This window comes from Myotis daubentonii, chromosome 10, assembly GCF_963259705.1.
Source record: "Myotis daubentonii chromosome 10, mMyoDau2.1, whole genome shotgun sequence".
Lineage (NCBI taxonomy): Eukaryota > Metazoa > Chordata > Mammalia > Chiroptera > Vespertilionidae > Myotis > Myotis daubentonii.
The window spans coordinates 24445447-24461185 of record NC_081849.1 but is presented as its reverse complement, the minus strand read 5'-3'; positions in this window follow the sequence as shown (position 1 = coordinate 24461185).

Here is a 15739-nt window from a genome sequence, read left to right as displayed (position 1 = left end):
TATTTGAGCCAAACTGATAATTTCCAGGAAGCAAAATCTCTATGGATTGAGAAAATGCTCCAGAATGGCGGTTTTTGCAATTACATTACAATCATACATTACAATTAAAAGGAGAGTTACATGAAATTCACTGGTGTTAGATTAGGGAGGTGGGAGAAAGCACAGGTTGCGGGGGGGGGGGGGGGGGGGGGGCGGGGGGGAGGGAATTGGATATAGGGGAAAATGGAGAGAAATATTTCTTTTACGTTGGTGGGTACAGGTTAATTAATGATGAACATTTACAGCATATAGAGATGGTATGCAGGAACAAGATAAGGGGTTCTGTGGTCTCAGGTTCTGGTGGGAGACTGTGCCCCGAGGGGTCTAGAAAGGGAGATTACTGCCATTCCAAAGGTTTGTTTCATTGATGCAAAAAGACAACAGGCAGGCTCAGTTAAGGTGAAGACTGACCTTGGTCAGGGAAGATACTGGCTTAGGACATGACTACCTGCCATGACTGGCTTTTAGTTAGGAAGTTTTCATGTCAGACTATCCTCTGCGTCACTTTAGGTCACCCATTGCCTGCAGGATGCCCTGGAGGAGCCTAAACCCCCAGGCACTCCTATTTGCTGGGCTAAGTTGTTCCAACAGCCCAAGGGCAATCCTCTGAAGATTTTAAGGCTGGCCAGAAGCAAATCCTGCAGAAACTGGGAGATGAATCCACAGGGGCAGAAAAAGAGATCTGTGAAATGGGCAGAGCAAAAATAGTGTCTGCAACTTGGTGTGAGCGCACAGGAACCTCCGGGAACTACTGGTGGGAAGAGGAACTGAGGACGCCATTGTGGAGGTCAACGTTTCCTAGACAGATGTTATTAGACAGACATATGCATATCATATGACTCGGCATTTTTATTTTTGGACATATTCACGAAGAAATTGTGACTTGCATATGTCCACAAAGACATGGTTTTTTGTTTTGTTTGTTTTTTTTCAAAACCAGAGGAGTCACTAATGTGATCCTGTTAACAAGATGTCACTCAGGCCCCTTCCATCATCCTCACCTTTGAGCATCATTGTCTCTCCTGAATCATAAGAACCAAGTGACAGAACTGCTTGTTTGCAGCATAAAGACACATTTTGCTTTGGGATCCACTCACATTTGGCAGTTTTTCAAGAGTTACCTGTTGAATTTGTCAAGGCACCACACTCACATGGGTCATTTGTCGCCTCCAGGTATTGTGCATTTTTCTTGGTATAAGGCAGGTCAGTCCTTTACTTAGGAGGAGATGTCCTCATATATTTGGAGCCCTTAGAACAGCGGTTCTCAACCTGTGGGTCGCGACCCCTTTGGCAGTCGAACTACCCTTTCACAGGGGTCGCCTAAGACCACCCTGCATATCAGATATTTACATTATGATTCATAACAGTAGCCACATTACAGTTATGAAGTAGCAACGAAAATAATTTTATGGTTGGGTCACAACATGAGGAGCTGTATTTAAAGGGCCAGAAGGTTGAGAACCACTGCCTTAGAAGATATATTGATGTAAAATCTCTCAGATTTCCCACTTCCTGACACCCATGTATTTTACCAAGGCCTTTAGGCTACTTCCTGGATAAGCATAATTTTCTTTGGTGAGAGGGTCAGGATCCTTTTATCAGGCAGGGTTCAATCTGAAAAGTAGGAACCATGCTTGGTGTTTCAAACAAAGGGTATTTGATAAAGGTAGTTGGTTACTGAATTGTTGAAACACTGAATAAGCAAATGATGAGAGGTTGAGGTAGCTCAGAGATTAATATCTTTAGGAAGCAGCTACCACCCCTAGAGGTAGGGGAACAAAGTGGAAGACATGATGTTACCAGAACCTAGAGAAGAGGACACTTTAGCACTAGTGTGTAGAAAGCTGAGGGAGTGTATATAGCCAGATCACTGAGTATGGTGGGCTTGGCTGCTACTTGTATCTTGATGCGGCATGGTGAGGCTATTGCAGGGAATTCTCGCTTTTTTGTTTGTTTTGTTTTGTTTTGTTTTGTTAATCCTCACCCGAGGAAATTTTTCCCATTGATTTTTAGAAAGTGGAAGCAGGGGCGGGGGGATGGGGGAGGGAGAGAAACAGAGATAAAGAGAAATAGAGAGAGAGGCATTCATGTGAGATACATTGCCTCCCACACATGCCCCAAGGGGGGCCTGGGATCAAACCTGCAACCCAGGCACATGCCTTTGACTGGGAATAAAACCCAAGGCCCTTCCTTGCCAGGCCTACGCTCTAAGGGCTGGAGAAACACTGGCCAGAGCATTGCTGGGAATTCTTGAAGAAGCTGGAGGTTATAGCTGGAGGGTATGCAAACTCAAACTGGAAAGTGAAAGAGACTTCCCTTCTCCTGAAAGTGCCTCTAATTGGCAGAGCCTAACCAGAAGCTAGCTAGCCAAGGGAACCTGGAAAATCAAGTTTGTGGAGTCCAGTCCCAGCATCACAGGTAAATGCCTGACACACGTGCAGCAGGATGTTGAGGGCGCATGGCTGGCCCTGCCAGATGAAAGCAAACAGGTTCTAGTATTTTGTATCCTTGCCCAGGTAACCCAGTACTTGCCTACATCCACCTGGGCAACTCTAAGCTGTTGTTATTGGCTCTACTTTGCAGGCAGACTCTTGGCTATCACCTATAACAGAGAGATATGATGGCATAGGAGGCAAAGTACATAGAAGGAGGAGATTTAAAAAGAGAAAAAAGAAAGTGAGCAGGACACTCTCTTCTTTCCCCTGCACCCCTGTGTTTACAACCATTCTGTGTTTTTACATTTTAGGTCTAGATGAACAGTACATGGCTGGATTTTAAAAATCCAATCTGAGATTGTCTATCTCATAAGTGAGCTTTCTCTATTTATATTTATTCTGAATATTGTTTTATTTTTACTTATTTCTACTATTTTATTTTGTATTTTCAATTTACCATGTTTTTGTTTTCACTTTTACTCTTCTTCCCGTATTGACTTATATTGCCTCAATTTTTCTCTATTCCCTTCTTCTAATTGAAAATTTTAAATTTATTTTTGGGAATCTTCCACTTAAGTCAATAATCCTTTCCTGAAAACCAGATGTTCTGTAGAAAAAAGTTAAGCAGGAGTATTTCCTATAATTTTAAATGGAAATAGTATAATAGGTTATATGTCAACAAAATTCTCCCAATCAAGTTCTTAAAACATAACTAAAACACCTATCATTAACAAATCATTATGACAGAAAGAAAAATGCTTAGAAATTGCTTTCTGATCAGAAGTAATCAATATAATTGTTAACAGTTGGTTTGATGCAATAATTTGGTCTCTGAGCACCAGCAACATCTGTAATGCATATTCTTTTGCCAATACTTGTGCTTTATAAAATGGCTACATATGATTTCAGCATTCTGCTAATTGTATTTGGAATGGAAATCAAGCTATTTCTTGCATACCTTTAAAATACATATTTTTAAGTTGTATTGGGTTTTGTGGGCATGAACATATAAATTTTTCTTAGATAAATAATGGGTGGAAAACATTTGTATTGAGATATATACTGCTATAAAACTGGTATTTAAAAGCAAGGAAACATTCACATTACTAATAAGCAAGATATTGTGTAGGATAGATCTACATATTTTTCTAGAAATTACCCTTAAATTTTTAACATGGAATTTTTATAAAATTAAAAAATCTATTATACTTTTGAACAGATGGAGTTAAAAAGGAAGACTATTTACCTCTAAATTCTCCCCTACCATTTTCCCTACTATTGACCAGTATTTTGGTTCCATCTTGTTTTCTTGGTAACTATTCATTTTGATAGAATTTAAAGCTTAGAGAAAAGTTGCAAGAATAGTATTTACCCTTAACCCAGACTAAACAATTGTGTACATTTTGCCCCATTTGCTTTACCACTGGTTTTCAGAAATTTGAGCATAATATGTATGCCTCAGTGCTGGTTTTTTTGTTGTTGTTTGTTTATCCTACTTTGGGTTTGTTGAGCCTCTTGAATCTGTTGATTGATCATTTTTTTCAAATTTGGAAACTTTGGGGCCATTGTCTCTTCAACTATCCACCCCTGCCCTCTTAACCACAGCCTCCAATTACACATAGGTTAGATCATTTGATATTGTCCTACAAACCACTGTGGCTTTATTCATTTTTCATAGCCATTTTTCTCTTTATGCTTTAGTTTGGATAGTTTCTTTTATTATGTCAAAATATTACTTACATTTTCTTCCTCAGTGTCTATTCTGCTATTAAGCCCTTCAGTGAAATTAGATATTGTATTTTTTTCTATAAAACATGTTAGACTCACTAAGTGAGGTCATAAAAAGGCATACAAGGGTTTCCAAATATTAAAACAGTAATGTCACTGAATGTTTGAATTGTGTGAATTGAAGTATCTGACTAAAGAGTTTTTAAAGAGGATGATGTATTTCTCTTCCATGTTCGGATATTCCCCCATATTCATTGAGGTTTTGATTTGGTTAAGGTTTTAATCTGATATAGTGCACGTCTATATTTTTTTCTTTTTATATGTTGAGTTATGAAACTTCCTAGGAGAATTTCCAAAGTGTTTATAGACCAACATAAACTCTCTTAGATCTCCTGAATAGTATTTGTAGACCAAGTCTAGGAACTTGTCAAATGGACTCTCTCCCCAGAGGATAAAGTCTCAGGTGAAGATTAAAGTCTGTCTGTGTTGAGGAGCTGCCTAAGGCTATGTAGTAAGAAAGAAGGAGGAGGACTACTCTCTACCCCAACCTCCAGCATGTTACTAACACTCAGAGATGTCTGGACATATACAGGATAAAGAGGGCAAGTGTTAGAGAAATGACTGGACTCCTTGTAGATTCAATTATATAAAGCTCAAATGTTGAGTTAGTCACTATTTAGAGGTTATTTTTTTATATTCTAAATTATGAATTTGAACATCCAAAATATGTGCAATAATGTAATAACTATTAATTTGACCAGCTTTCCAATACCTATTTAGCTATACTGCTTCCCTCAAATCCAAATCAATATACTTTTCCTTTTAGCTCATGTTTAAACTGGCCTTAAAACTCAAAATTTTTCTGTATCTGCTTATGGATTCCTGAGTTATCCTTTCCCAAAGCTTTTACTCTTATAATCATGGAAGATGGTATTGTTTCATTCTTATAAGCAGAGAAGTCCCTCAATTGTTCTTATTAAGGACTTTCTATCAGTTACCATCAGAGGGCGACTTTCAGTAATTTCCTGGGTCAAGGCTCCCTCTTGGGGTGTAATTACAAATTGCTCCCTAATGTTATCCCTTTCCTCTTCCATTAAATCTCTCTGGGACCCAATCATTTTCCCAGACCTACTGTCATTAACACATCTCCCCGCCCCTTTCCTAGCCTCGTTTCCAAATGTAAAAGCAGTTAGGCCCAGATATAAAAGCAGAGGAACATTCTTCTTTTCTTCAATAGAAGACTAGTTTTGACATTTCGGATCTCGTATCTTCCCCTGAGTATCAATCTCTCGTCATTCATCTGTGATACATCCCTAGTTTGCCTTGTCATTTTTAAAGCTAACATTCTCAAGTCCTAGTTGTCTCTTCATTTGAAATACCCAGCAGGTTGGCCTTACCTGCTGATCAGGGCCCTCCCACTGTTTCCGGGACAGACTGACTTCCTCGGTAAGGGCACACCAGATGCAGGTTCTCTATAGTGAATTTTCACCTTTTGAGATGGTATTGTTTCATTCTTCTTATAAGCAGAGGCCTCTTTCTCTTTGCACAGTCATTGCTACAATGCTATGGCATTCACAAACGTGATTGGGTCCTAACTAATGGACATGTTGGGGCCAAACTGAGAGCGCAGAGCAGAAGGTGGGTAGGTAAAAAATTGCCTCAGAGGGGCTGTGGATAAGCCATATAAGTCCCTTGAAATTGGTTCCACACTGATTTTACCTTGCACTTAGTCTTTCCCCTTTAAGAATATTATTAAAAGGAAGAAAACTTGGGATGGCTATCTAGCATCAGCAACAGCGCCTAGCACTAATAAATTAAACCTAAAAACCGCACATAGTCTACATGGACCTCTTCAGCTATTCATTCAATCAACAAACATTTGCTGGGTGCCTACCAAGTACTGCTGTTCCAGGCACTGGGGATATAGAGTGGTGAACAAAGCATGAAAAATCCTTGCCATGTTGGAACATATATTCTCATGAAGGAGATGGACAATAAATAAATAAATTCAGGTCAATCTAAGAGCTTTGGAGAATAACCGAGCATAAAAAGAGGTAGGATGTGACTGGGAGAGAGTACTTGTTTGAGGTGGCTCTGGAAGTTCTTTCTTATACGGTGACAGTTGCCCAGAGAAATGACGGAAGTGAGGAAGGAAGCTGTAGGAATTCTTGGTGAAGAATGTTCCGGACAATGGAATTAACAAAAGCCCTGAAAGGACTTCTTGCTATTCCCTGAACCTGAGCATGTTAAGGAATAGCAAGAGTCTCTGACGTGACGGAGAGACTGGCAGGCAATAGAGGTAGGGAGGGGCAGGGGGAGCCACACGGGCCCTCGTACAGTGTGAAAGGAGTTTGAATTGCATTCTAAATGACATAGGAAGGTATTGACAGGTTTTGAGCAGGAAAATTCTGTGACTTTTTTTTTTTTGCACTAAAAATATTTATCTACAGAATACATTTGCCTCTTTCTCTCCCTTCCTGTGTGACTTTTTCACTGTCTCTGGGCCTACTTAGGTGTTCACGAAAAGCAGGCCCACCTTGCAAACTCAGGGAGATGGCGTACCTAGGCTATAATTCACAGACTCTTCTGCAGGACCTGCGAAAGATCATTTAGAATTCTTTCTGATAAAAATGCCTATCATTTCTTAGGGGAAATAGAGCTGATAAGAACTGCCAACGTGCAGTCTAATCTCTGCCTGACATATTATTGTTCCTTCCTTAATATTATTTCCCGTTTTCCCCTCACCCACAAAGATGAATCTGCTCAAAGAAAGCTACAGTTGTGTTTAGGCAGCCCCAAGTGGAAGCAAGTTTGGCTTGGGCGAGGGTGGTTGAGAAGCAGTCACATTTGAAATAAATTTGGAAGATGGAATCAATAGGACTTGACGATGGACAAGTTGGATGTGTAGTTGAGAGGATGAGAGAAATCAAGGATAGTGCCAAAGTTTTTTGTCTGAAAAACATTATTAACAGCAATGCCACTTACTGATGATAGGAAAGACTGAAGGAGGAATGGACTTGAAGGGGAGGGAGAATCAAGAATTATTTTGTACTTGTCAAGTCTGAGATGCCTGTTGGACATCCGGAAGCAGATACAGACCACAGTTGTATATCCTCCAGCCCAAATGTAAGCTGCAAGAGGACAGGGCTTTCTGTCTGTTTTATTTACATCTGTGTCCTCTGAACCTGGAAGAAGCCCCAGCAGGTGTTGAGTAAATATTTGCTGAATGAATGAACAAATACATGAATAAATACAAGCCTGAGGCTTTTGTTGTTTGAAATCCTGGCTTGTAGCCCTTGTTGAGGAGAATGATAAAAAGCAAACTGTGGCAAACACACACACACACACACACACACACACACACACACACACACACACACACACCACACCATTTGTAAATGCCTAAAATACTGAGAGAAGCAGGGTTCGAAGAGATCTTCCCTCTGTCAGGACTCAAACCCAAATTTCTAGATTGACCTGCCACATGGAAGAAAGGAGAACAAAGATACTAGAAGGCCAGAGCCTGAACAGGGGAGTGAGCCAAACCCACTTATGGGACCCTTTCATTTATAGGATCTCCCCAAGGAACAAAGAAACCCAAAGAGGGATATAAATTTCCTTCCTGAGGGAAAGCAAAGTGGGAAGGAAGAAAGGCAGAGGCTACCTCAAGAGCATCCTCCCCACCCTCAATCCCCATTCCCCTAAACCTACGAATATTGATGTTTGTAAAGCTTCGGCTGGTATTGAAATTCAGTATGTGGTTTGGTATGATAACGTAAAGTATAAAAAGATAAGTATAGCCGAAACCGGTTTGGCTCAGTGGATAGAGCGTCGGCCTGCGGACTGAAAGGTCCCAGGTTCGATTCCGGTCAAGGGCATGTACCTGGGTTGCGGGCATATCCCCAGTAGGAGATGTGCAGGAGGCAGCTGATCGATGTTTCTCTCTCATCGATGTTTCTAACTCTCTATCTCTCTCCCTTCCTCTCTGTAAAAAATCAATAAAATATATTAAAAAAAAAAGATAAGTATAGTTTGGTATGAGTATGCATTATCCTATGTCGCTATTGCTGGCTTTCACAACAGGCAAAGACTGGCGATATGTAGAAATGGAAAGACCAAGAAATTTTACGAAGTGAGAGAGTGAGGGAAGCTTCTTGGTTTCAGCCTCTCCGAGATGCTAGTTGCCCATAGTCTACCTTTCGTGGGTGGACTAAATTGTGACACTCGATGTCTCCATTGTGACACTATGTCTCCCACATCAGGTGGAATTCTCTAATATTACAAATCTTCTTTCTTGGAGAGAGGCATCCAAAATTGATCTATTTCCTAAACCATTTTCTTACAGTAGGGTCTTTGATGCTTGGACTTAAAAGCTAAGAATCTGTGACCTTGTTCTCTGGTTTCATTAAGCTAGATCAGGGGCAAGGCTCTCTAGGGAGACGAGAGAATGAAACCTGTCACTGGGGGCTGAGGAGGTGCCATGAACGGAAAGCACATCTTTTGTTCCTTCATGTATCCTTCCATCGTATTTGATATATTTAAACCAAGCATGTCAAACTCAAAGGCTAACACGGGCCATATAAACAAGGTTTAAGTTTATGCGGGCCGCAAAAAAACCCCAAAGGCTTCAATTTTCATAGAAAGATAGTTTTATTTTGATAGAGACACACTGAATACAAAGGGCTGAAATAAATGAGTAATCATTAACATAAAATAATAGAACAGGGCATTTTAATAAAAATTAATATTTTTCTTGAACATTAACTTACCAGACACTGAATAATTCATAAGCGTAATGCAAATAAACCTATTTTTCTTGTTCTCTGAAAGCAAAATATTTCCTGTTGCGCACACCAAACAAGTCAGTCCAAGACTAATGGCGTGGCCATCGGCTGCTAAAACGTTCGCTGCTGGTATTAGTGGAGAGAAACGGTGCACCTGCACGTAAGGCACATGAGGGAAATGAATGCAACATGTTTATAGTAATCAGTCATTAGCGAATGTTGTAGTTTGTTATTAATAATTATGTGTAACAGGATATTGTAAAAAGTAAGTTACGAAATTTTTATTAAAACGTTTCTTCCATACCGTTATATTCACTGGGCCGCAAAAATATCCGTTGTTGGCCGCTTGTGGCCCGTGGGCCAAGAGTTTGACATGCTTGATTTCGACATTTGCTGTGGTGGGCATCTCCAGTCCCCCGGTTTTTTCTGAGACTGCTTTCCATCCCTTACTGCCCATCTTGTGTATTTAAAAACCTTAATCTATTTTCCTTTTTGTTTCTCCTTTAGTCCCCATATTCCTGACACTTCCAGTGCTAAACCTGCTAAGTTCGGCATTGAGAGACAGTGCTTTCATGTGAACAGATATCCCCATATTTTTAACAGACTGATTGACAAACAAATTTTGTGGCCTTGAATTTCCCAGATTTCCAATCTCCTGCTCTTTCTTATATTTATCTATTTCTGGCAGTCTTTCTAAGCTCTCTATTTATGCCAGAGTGGCTATTACTTATGCTACATTCATTAGCTCTGAAAATCAATTTCCATTCATTCATCGCTGAATAATGCTAGTTCTGTTCAGATTTGGTGTTGTCAACAGATGAGATAAATGAATCTATAAATCCTGGCCCCACTCTGCCCACGGATGGCAGGCAGGTTACTAGCAAAGCTCTCTTCTCAGTCTCCAGTTTCTAGCAAGCTTTCATTTTTGCTCTGCTAAGGAGACAACTTTCTTAACCCCCCATTTCCTGGTCTCTGGTCTCTGAACCAATATAGAACATTAGCTATAGCTGTTGCTAGGACGTTGAAGGATTTGAGGTACCAAACATATCTCCTCCCCCTACAGATTCTGAAGCAAATAATAAAACCATTCAAGAATCAGATAAGTTCAAAATATCAAGGGTTGTTTGTCTTTTGTTGTTGTTAGAAGTTGGTTTGGAGACTGTGGCTGGGGCCTGAATATAAATGTGGCTTCCGAATACATCCCCCCAGTCACTGATAAACAATAGGCCGCCTCCCCCCCCCCCCCCCCCAAAAAAAAGAAAGAGCCTCCCCAGATAACTTACCACATGTTGCTGACAGGCGGTTTGAGAAAGGAAGAGCCCAAATGGGATAAGTTGCCTTGCCCAGCACTCTGCGCCACCACTTTTTCATTGCAGAAGGAAAGAAGGGAGCACACCAATGCTGCCACTGGGGCAGAAGTTTCTACTTCATATAGAAGTTTCTACTTCCAAAGTCAGCGATAAAGGGAGAAAGTGACTCCACACAGAGTTCTTCCTGCTTTGTGCCCTCACTTACTGCTCTTGCTTCCAAGGTCACATTTCCCAGAATGCACTGTGCCACCACTAGCACCCGCATCCTTCCCACCCAGCTGTTACCTGGGGCATAAGGTCTCCATCTGGACGTGGAAAGTTGTGGAAGTGAAGGGATGAGGGAAAACCATTCATAAGTCCTACTGTAGACCAGAATCCAAGAGGGAGTAGAAAGTGATGATCAATCTAGTTTTGGCTGATGTAGCGTCCACCCGCCGCCCCCATGTCAAAAAAGAAGACAGTCAGTGAGTGAGTGATGCATTCATATTGCCTTACCAGATGGTCTATGGTCAAGCAAATCTTGGCTCTGCCATCAACTTAAGCCTAGTTGGTTTTTTCATTCTAGTTGCATTTGCCTTAGAGTTGGTTGCGCTGGATTGTTTAAGAAGCTTTGGTAACTTGTGTGAGTTTATAAAAATCGTTTTCTATGCTTTCAAAAGTTGCAGTGTAGATGCTTTAAGGTAGAGGCTCTCCCCCCTTTTCCATGCTACTGTCCGGTGATTTCTGTGGCTGCTTTCTCCTGGTTCTCCTCTATCCTCTGGCCACTCCTTTCCAGTGTTCTTCATACCATCCACTCATGACGCTTTTCCTTTGGTGTCTACAACCTCCGGGGACCTGTGCTATGCCTTGGCCCCTGTCCAGCTCACTCTTTCTCCTGCTTGATCTCATCTACACCAATGGCTTCAACTAGCATATATTCCTGAGGCGGACTTCCAATACATAATTCTATCCCAAACCTCTCTCTTGAGCATATATTAAACCATTTACTAGACAGTGTTCCCATCTGCACCTCATACTCAACCAACCAAAACAAAAATCTTTTATCCCCCAAACTTGGTCCATCTCCTTTATTCTCTCATTTGATAAACTGCACCTCCATTCTCTCAGGTTACCAAACTTTTAAAAAAGTGGTTATAATCATTAGTCCATGGATCTAATTGATTACCAAGTCTTATTCGTTATGACAACTTTCAAATATCCCTTTTTAAACCTCTCTTTACTGCCAACACCTTGCATTGGAGCCTATATCAGTTTAAGATTTTTTGTTGTTGCAAACAATAGAAATGAACTCTGACTAATTTAAAGCGGAAAAAATGGAGGTGGATTTATTTGAAAGGGTATTGGGAAAGCTCACAGAATTGCAGGGAAAACTGAATGACCATGCTTCAGGGTAGATGAGATCTGGGGCAACTCTGGGGACCTCAGTGAATTGAGCTCAGCCTTTATGCCTGAGATACTACATGTGGTAACTTGGCTACAATCGTCTTTCAACTCTGTGTGTCTTTGTCAAACTTCCAAATTCTTAGTAGAGAGAATTTGGTTGACCACCTTTGAATAAGCCATCCAGGACTAGATGACAGGGAGGAGTGGCACAAGTTTATAAGTATTGGAGGTCTTTATAGTTTCTCAATCCTTTCTCAGTTCTGCCATAGCCTTCTCAAAGGCCTCTGCACCTTTCCAATCTATACTTCTTGCATCTTCCCAATCTATATATTTCTAAAATATTTAGTGTTCACTGTATCTCCTTAGTTAAAATTCCTTGATAGCTTTTCATTCCTCATAGAATAACTTATAAGCTTCTATCAGGGATTTCACTCTTAGATTTGAACCCTAGCTATCTCTCCAGCCTCATCTCTTGCTACCATTCTGTTAAATCTTATGTTCCAAGCACATTGCAGTTATTTGCAATTCCCCTAAACAAGTCATGCTTTATTCTAGTCTCATGTTTTTGCTTCCTCTTTCTTAAATACCCACTTTCTCTTCTCTTTACCTGGTTAACTCACACTCATCTTTCAAGGCTCAGTTTAGGCATTAGTTCCAAATCTCTTCTAGTCTCTTCTCATCTGGGGCTAAGTGCTCTTCCTCTGTGCTCTGATAGCATCCTGAATTTATCTCTAACACTAGAGGCCTGATGCATGAAATTCGTGCAAGGGGCTCAGCCCTCCAGCCCCAGCTGCCTCAGCTGTTCCTCGCAGCCCCTCACAGCCTTGGCTGGCCCTCACAGGCCTGACTTCATCCAGAAGGTCGTCCAGATGGTCGTCTGGAAGGTCATCTGGGTGCTCATTCTGCTGTTTGGTCTAATTAGCATATTAGCTCTTTATTATATGGGATAGGCATTGCAATCTGTTCCATTATATTCTTTCCTTGTCCCTCTTCCTGGCTAAACTGTGAGATCTTGGAGGTCAGTGACTATATCCAATTTATGTTTGGTTTCTATTAGCTAGGGTGGACTTTAATGCATCATAAATGTTCAGTTCAATATATTGAAATAAGCAAATGCTGGTTTTTGAATGCCTAGTACACAAATATATATATACTAGGGGCCCGGTGCACGAAATTTGTGCACTGGGGGGGGGGGTGTCCCTCAGCCCAGCCTGCCTCCTCTCACATACTGGGAGCCCTCAGGCGTTGACCCCCATCACCCTCCAATCGCAGGATCGGCCCCTTGCCCAGGCCTGACGCCTCTGACAGAGGTGTCAGGCCTGGGCAGGGGACCCTCATTTCCCCCCATCACTGGTTCTGCCCCCAGCCTAGGCCTGATGCCTCTGGCCCAGGCATCAGGCCTGGGCAGGGGACCCCCAGACCCCTCCGATTGCTGGCTCTGCCCCTTGCCCAGGCCTAATGCCTCGGCCAGAGGCGTAGACCCCCATCACCCTCCAATCGCCTGATCGGCCCCTTGCCCAGGCCTGACGCCTCCGCCAGAGGTGTCAGGCTTGGACAGGGGACCCCCATCTCCCCCCGATCACTGGCTCTGGCCCCCGCCCAGGCCTGAGGCCTCTGGCCCAGGAATCATGCCTGGGCAGGGGACCCCCATCTCCCTCTGATCGCTTGCTCCACCCCCCGCCCAAGCCTGATGCCTCTGACCCAGGCTTCAGGCCTGGGCAAGGGGACCCCCATCTCCCCCCAATCCCCGGCTCCGCCCCCCACCCAGGCCTGATGCCTCGGCCAGAGGAGTTGACCCTCATCACCCTCCGATCACCAATCACCGGATCGGCCCCTTGACCAGGCCTGAGGCCTCCGGCAGAGGTGTCAGGCCTGAGCAGGGACCCCCAGCTCCCCGCGGTTGCAGGCTCCGCCCCTGCCCAGGCCTAACGCCTTTGGCCTAGGCGTCTGGCCCGGGCAGCGGGGACCCGCAGCTGCAGTGGCCCCGCTATCGTGGGCTCCGCTTTAGGCCCAGGCAAGGGACCCCTAGCTCCCGGGACTGCCAGCTTCGACCGTGCCCAGCTCCCATCGCTGGCTCCACCCCTACTTCCTGCTATCACTGGCCAGGGCGGCAAAGACGCCTGATTCTCCGATCATGGCTGGGGGGCAGGGCAAAGGCGGCCCCAGGGCTCTTAGCTCCCCCCTCGGTTTCTGATCACTGTCAGTGGCAGGGGCCTTCTTCCTGCTTTCCCTTTTGCCTCCCTGCATTGTGCCTACATATGCAAATTAACCGCCATCTTGTTGGCAGTTAACTGCCAATCATAGTTGGCAGTTAATTTGCATATAGCCCTGATTAGCCAATGAAAAGGGTATCGTCGTACGCCAATTACCATTTTTCTCTTTTATTAGTGTAGATATATATATATATATATATATATATATATATATATATAATTTCACATTTCTACTTTTTTTTTTTTTTAACAGAGAGGAAGGGAGAGGGATAGAAATATCGATGAGAGAGAAACATCAATTAGCTGGCTCCTGCACACCTCCTACTGGGGATGTGCCGGCAACCAAGGTACATGCCCTTGACCGGAATCGAACCTGGGACCCTTGAGTCCGCAGGCTGATGCTCTATCCACTGAGCCAAACCAGTTAGGACAACACATTTCTACTTTTAAGGAGCTTACTCCTAGGAGGTAAACAATACCTATACATAAGAAAAGTATAGGTAGAACTACAAGATACTGTATCATTTCATGCACACACACAAAAAAAATGACTGTAAGCTAGAATTTTGTATTTAATTGATCTGGAAAGTCTTCTCTAAAGAGGAAAGACCTGAGTAGTAACATAAAGAAAGAAAGAAAATTCAAATTCTTTGAAGAGGGTGGGAGAGTGTTTTAAGTATGGGGAGGAAGAGAAAAAGGCTCACTGTGTTTAAGGAACAGGGTGAAAACATTGTCCAAGGTAGAGGTTGATTAAGGTATGGTGAAAAGAGCCCTGGCCAGTTGAGGAATGCTTAGGGCATCAGGGTGGGGCTGAAGGGTTGAGGTTCGATTCCCAGTCAAGGGCATGTACCTGGGTTGCAGGTTACCCAGAGGGCTGGAGAGATGGGGGAGGCAACCGATTGATGTGTCTCTCTTACAACGATGTCTCTCTTCCTCTCTCTCTCTCTTTCTCTCCATTCCCCTCCTTCCCTTCCACTCTCTAGAAATCAATGGGAAAAATATATCCAAAGGTGAGGATTAAAAAAAGAAGAAGATATGGTGAAAAGGTCAGTGTGTATGTGTGTGAAAGTCAGAGGTTAGGGGAAAAAATTTGGAGCAGATTCTGTTTGTCTTTGTGATTTTCATCTTCTGATTCCAACATAGAACACCTCAGCATTCTAGATTGCCTGTTCATCACAAATTCCCAGTGTCTCCTCCAGAATCAAGAAGAGAATAATTCAGATATTTTCAAAATAGAAAGTTTCCATATCAAGGCTTTTCCCCCTCCTCCCTGAAGTAAGATTTCCTGGTGTCATTTGAGGTATTGTACACCACATCTTTCCATTCTTATTTTTGACATAGTTTCTGTGATTTTTTTTCATACCCTGAGTTGCAGACAAGCAGCATAAGATTTGTGCCCTCCAATTTGATGGTTTCTATTTGTTTTCATTTTAATGTAAACAGGAACTGGAAAAACTAAATGTGAGTAAAGGGTGCAAAGCTCATTAGCCTATTTCCCTCAAAGTTTCACAGTTTAGCTCAGTCTAGTCATAAACTTTAGACAATCATTTTTAGGGTTTCTGTCTAGATGATCAAACTAGATATAACCCCAGATAATCACCTTTGACACTATCAACACTAACATAGATCTTTCCTCCAAACCCATAGACTTTCTAGGAGCTTCAGTTGATAGTTCTACTTAATTGTCAAGGCCCCCAAATTTGATCCCATCCTACCTAAAACAAGAAAAACAAGTAATTTCCCAGTTAGGCTACTTCACAAACCATCCTGCCAGGCCCAGCTCAATCTCCATATCCTTTCAGAAACATCTTCCCCCTAGGCACCCTCTCTTTTCTCTAAATGGTGGG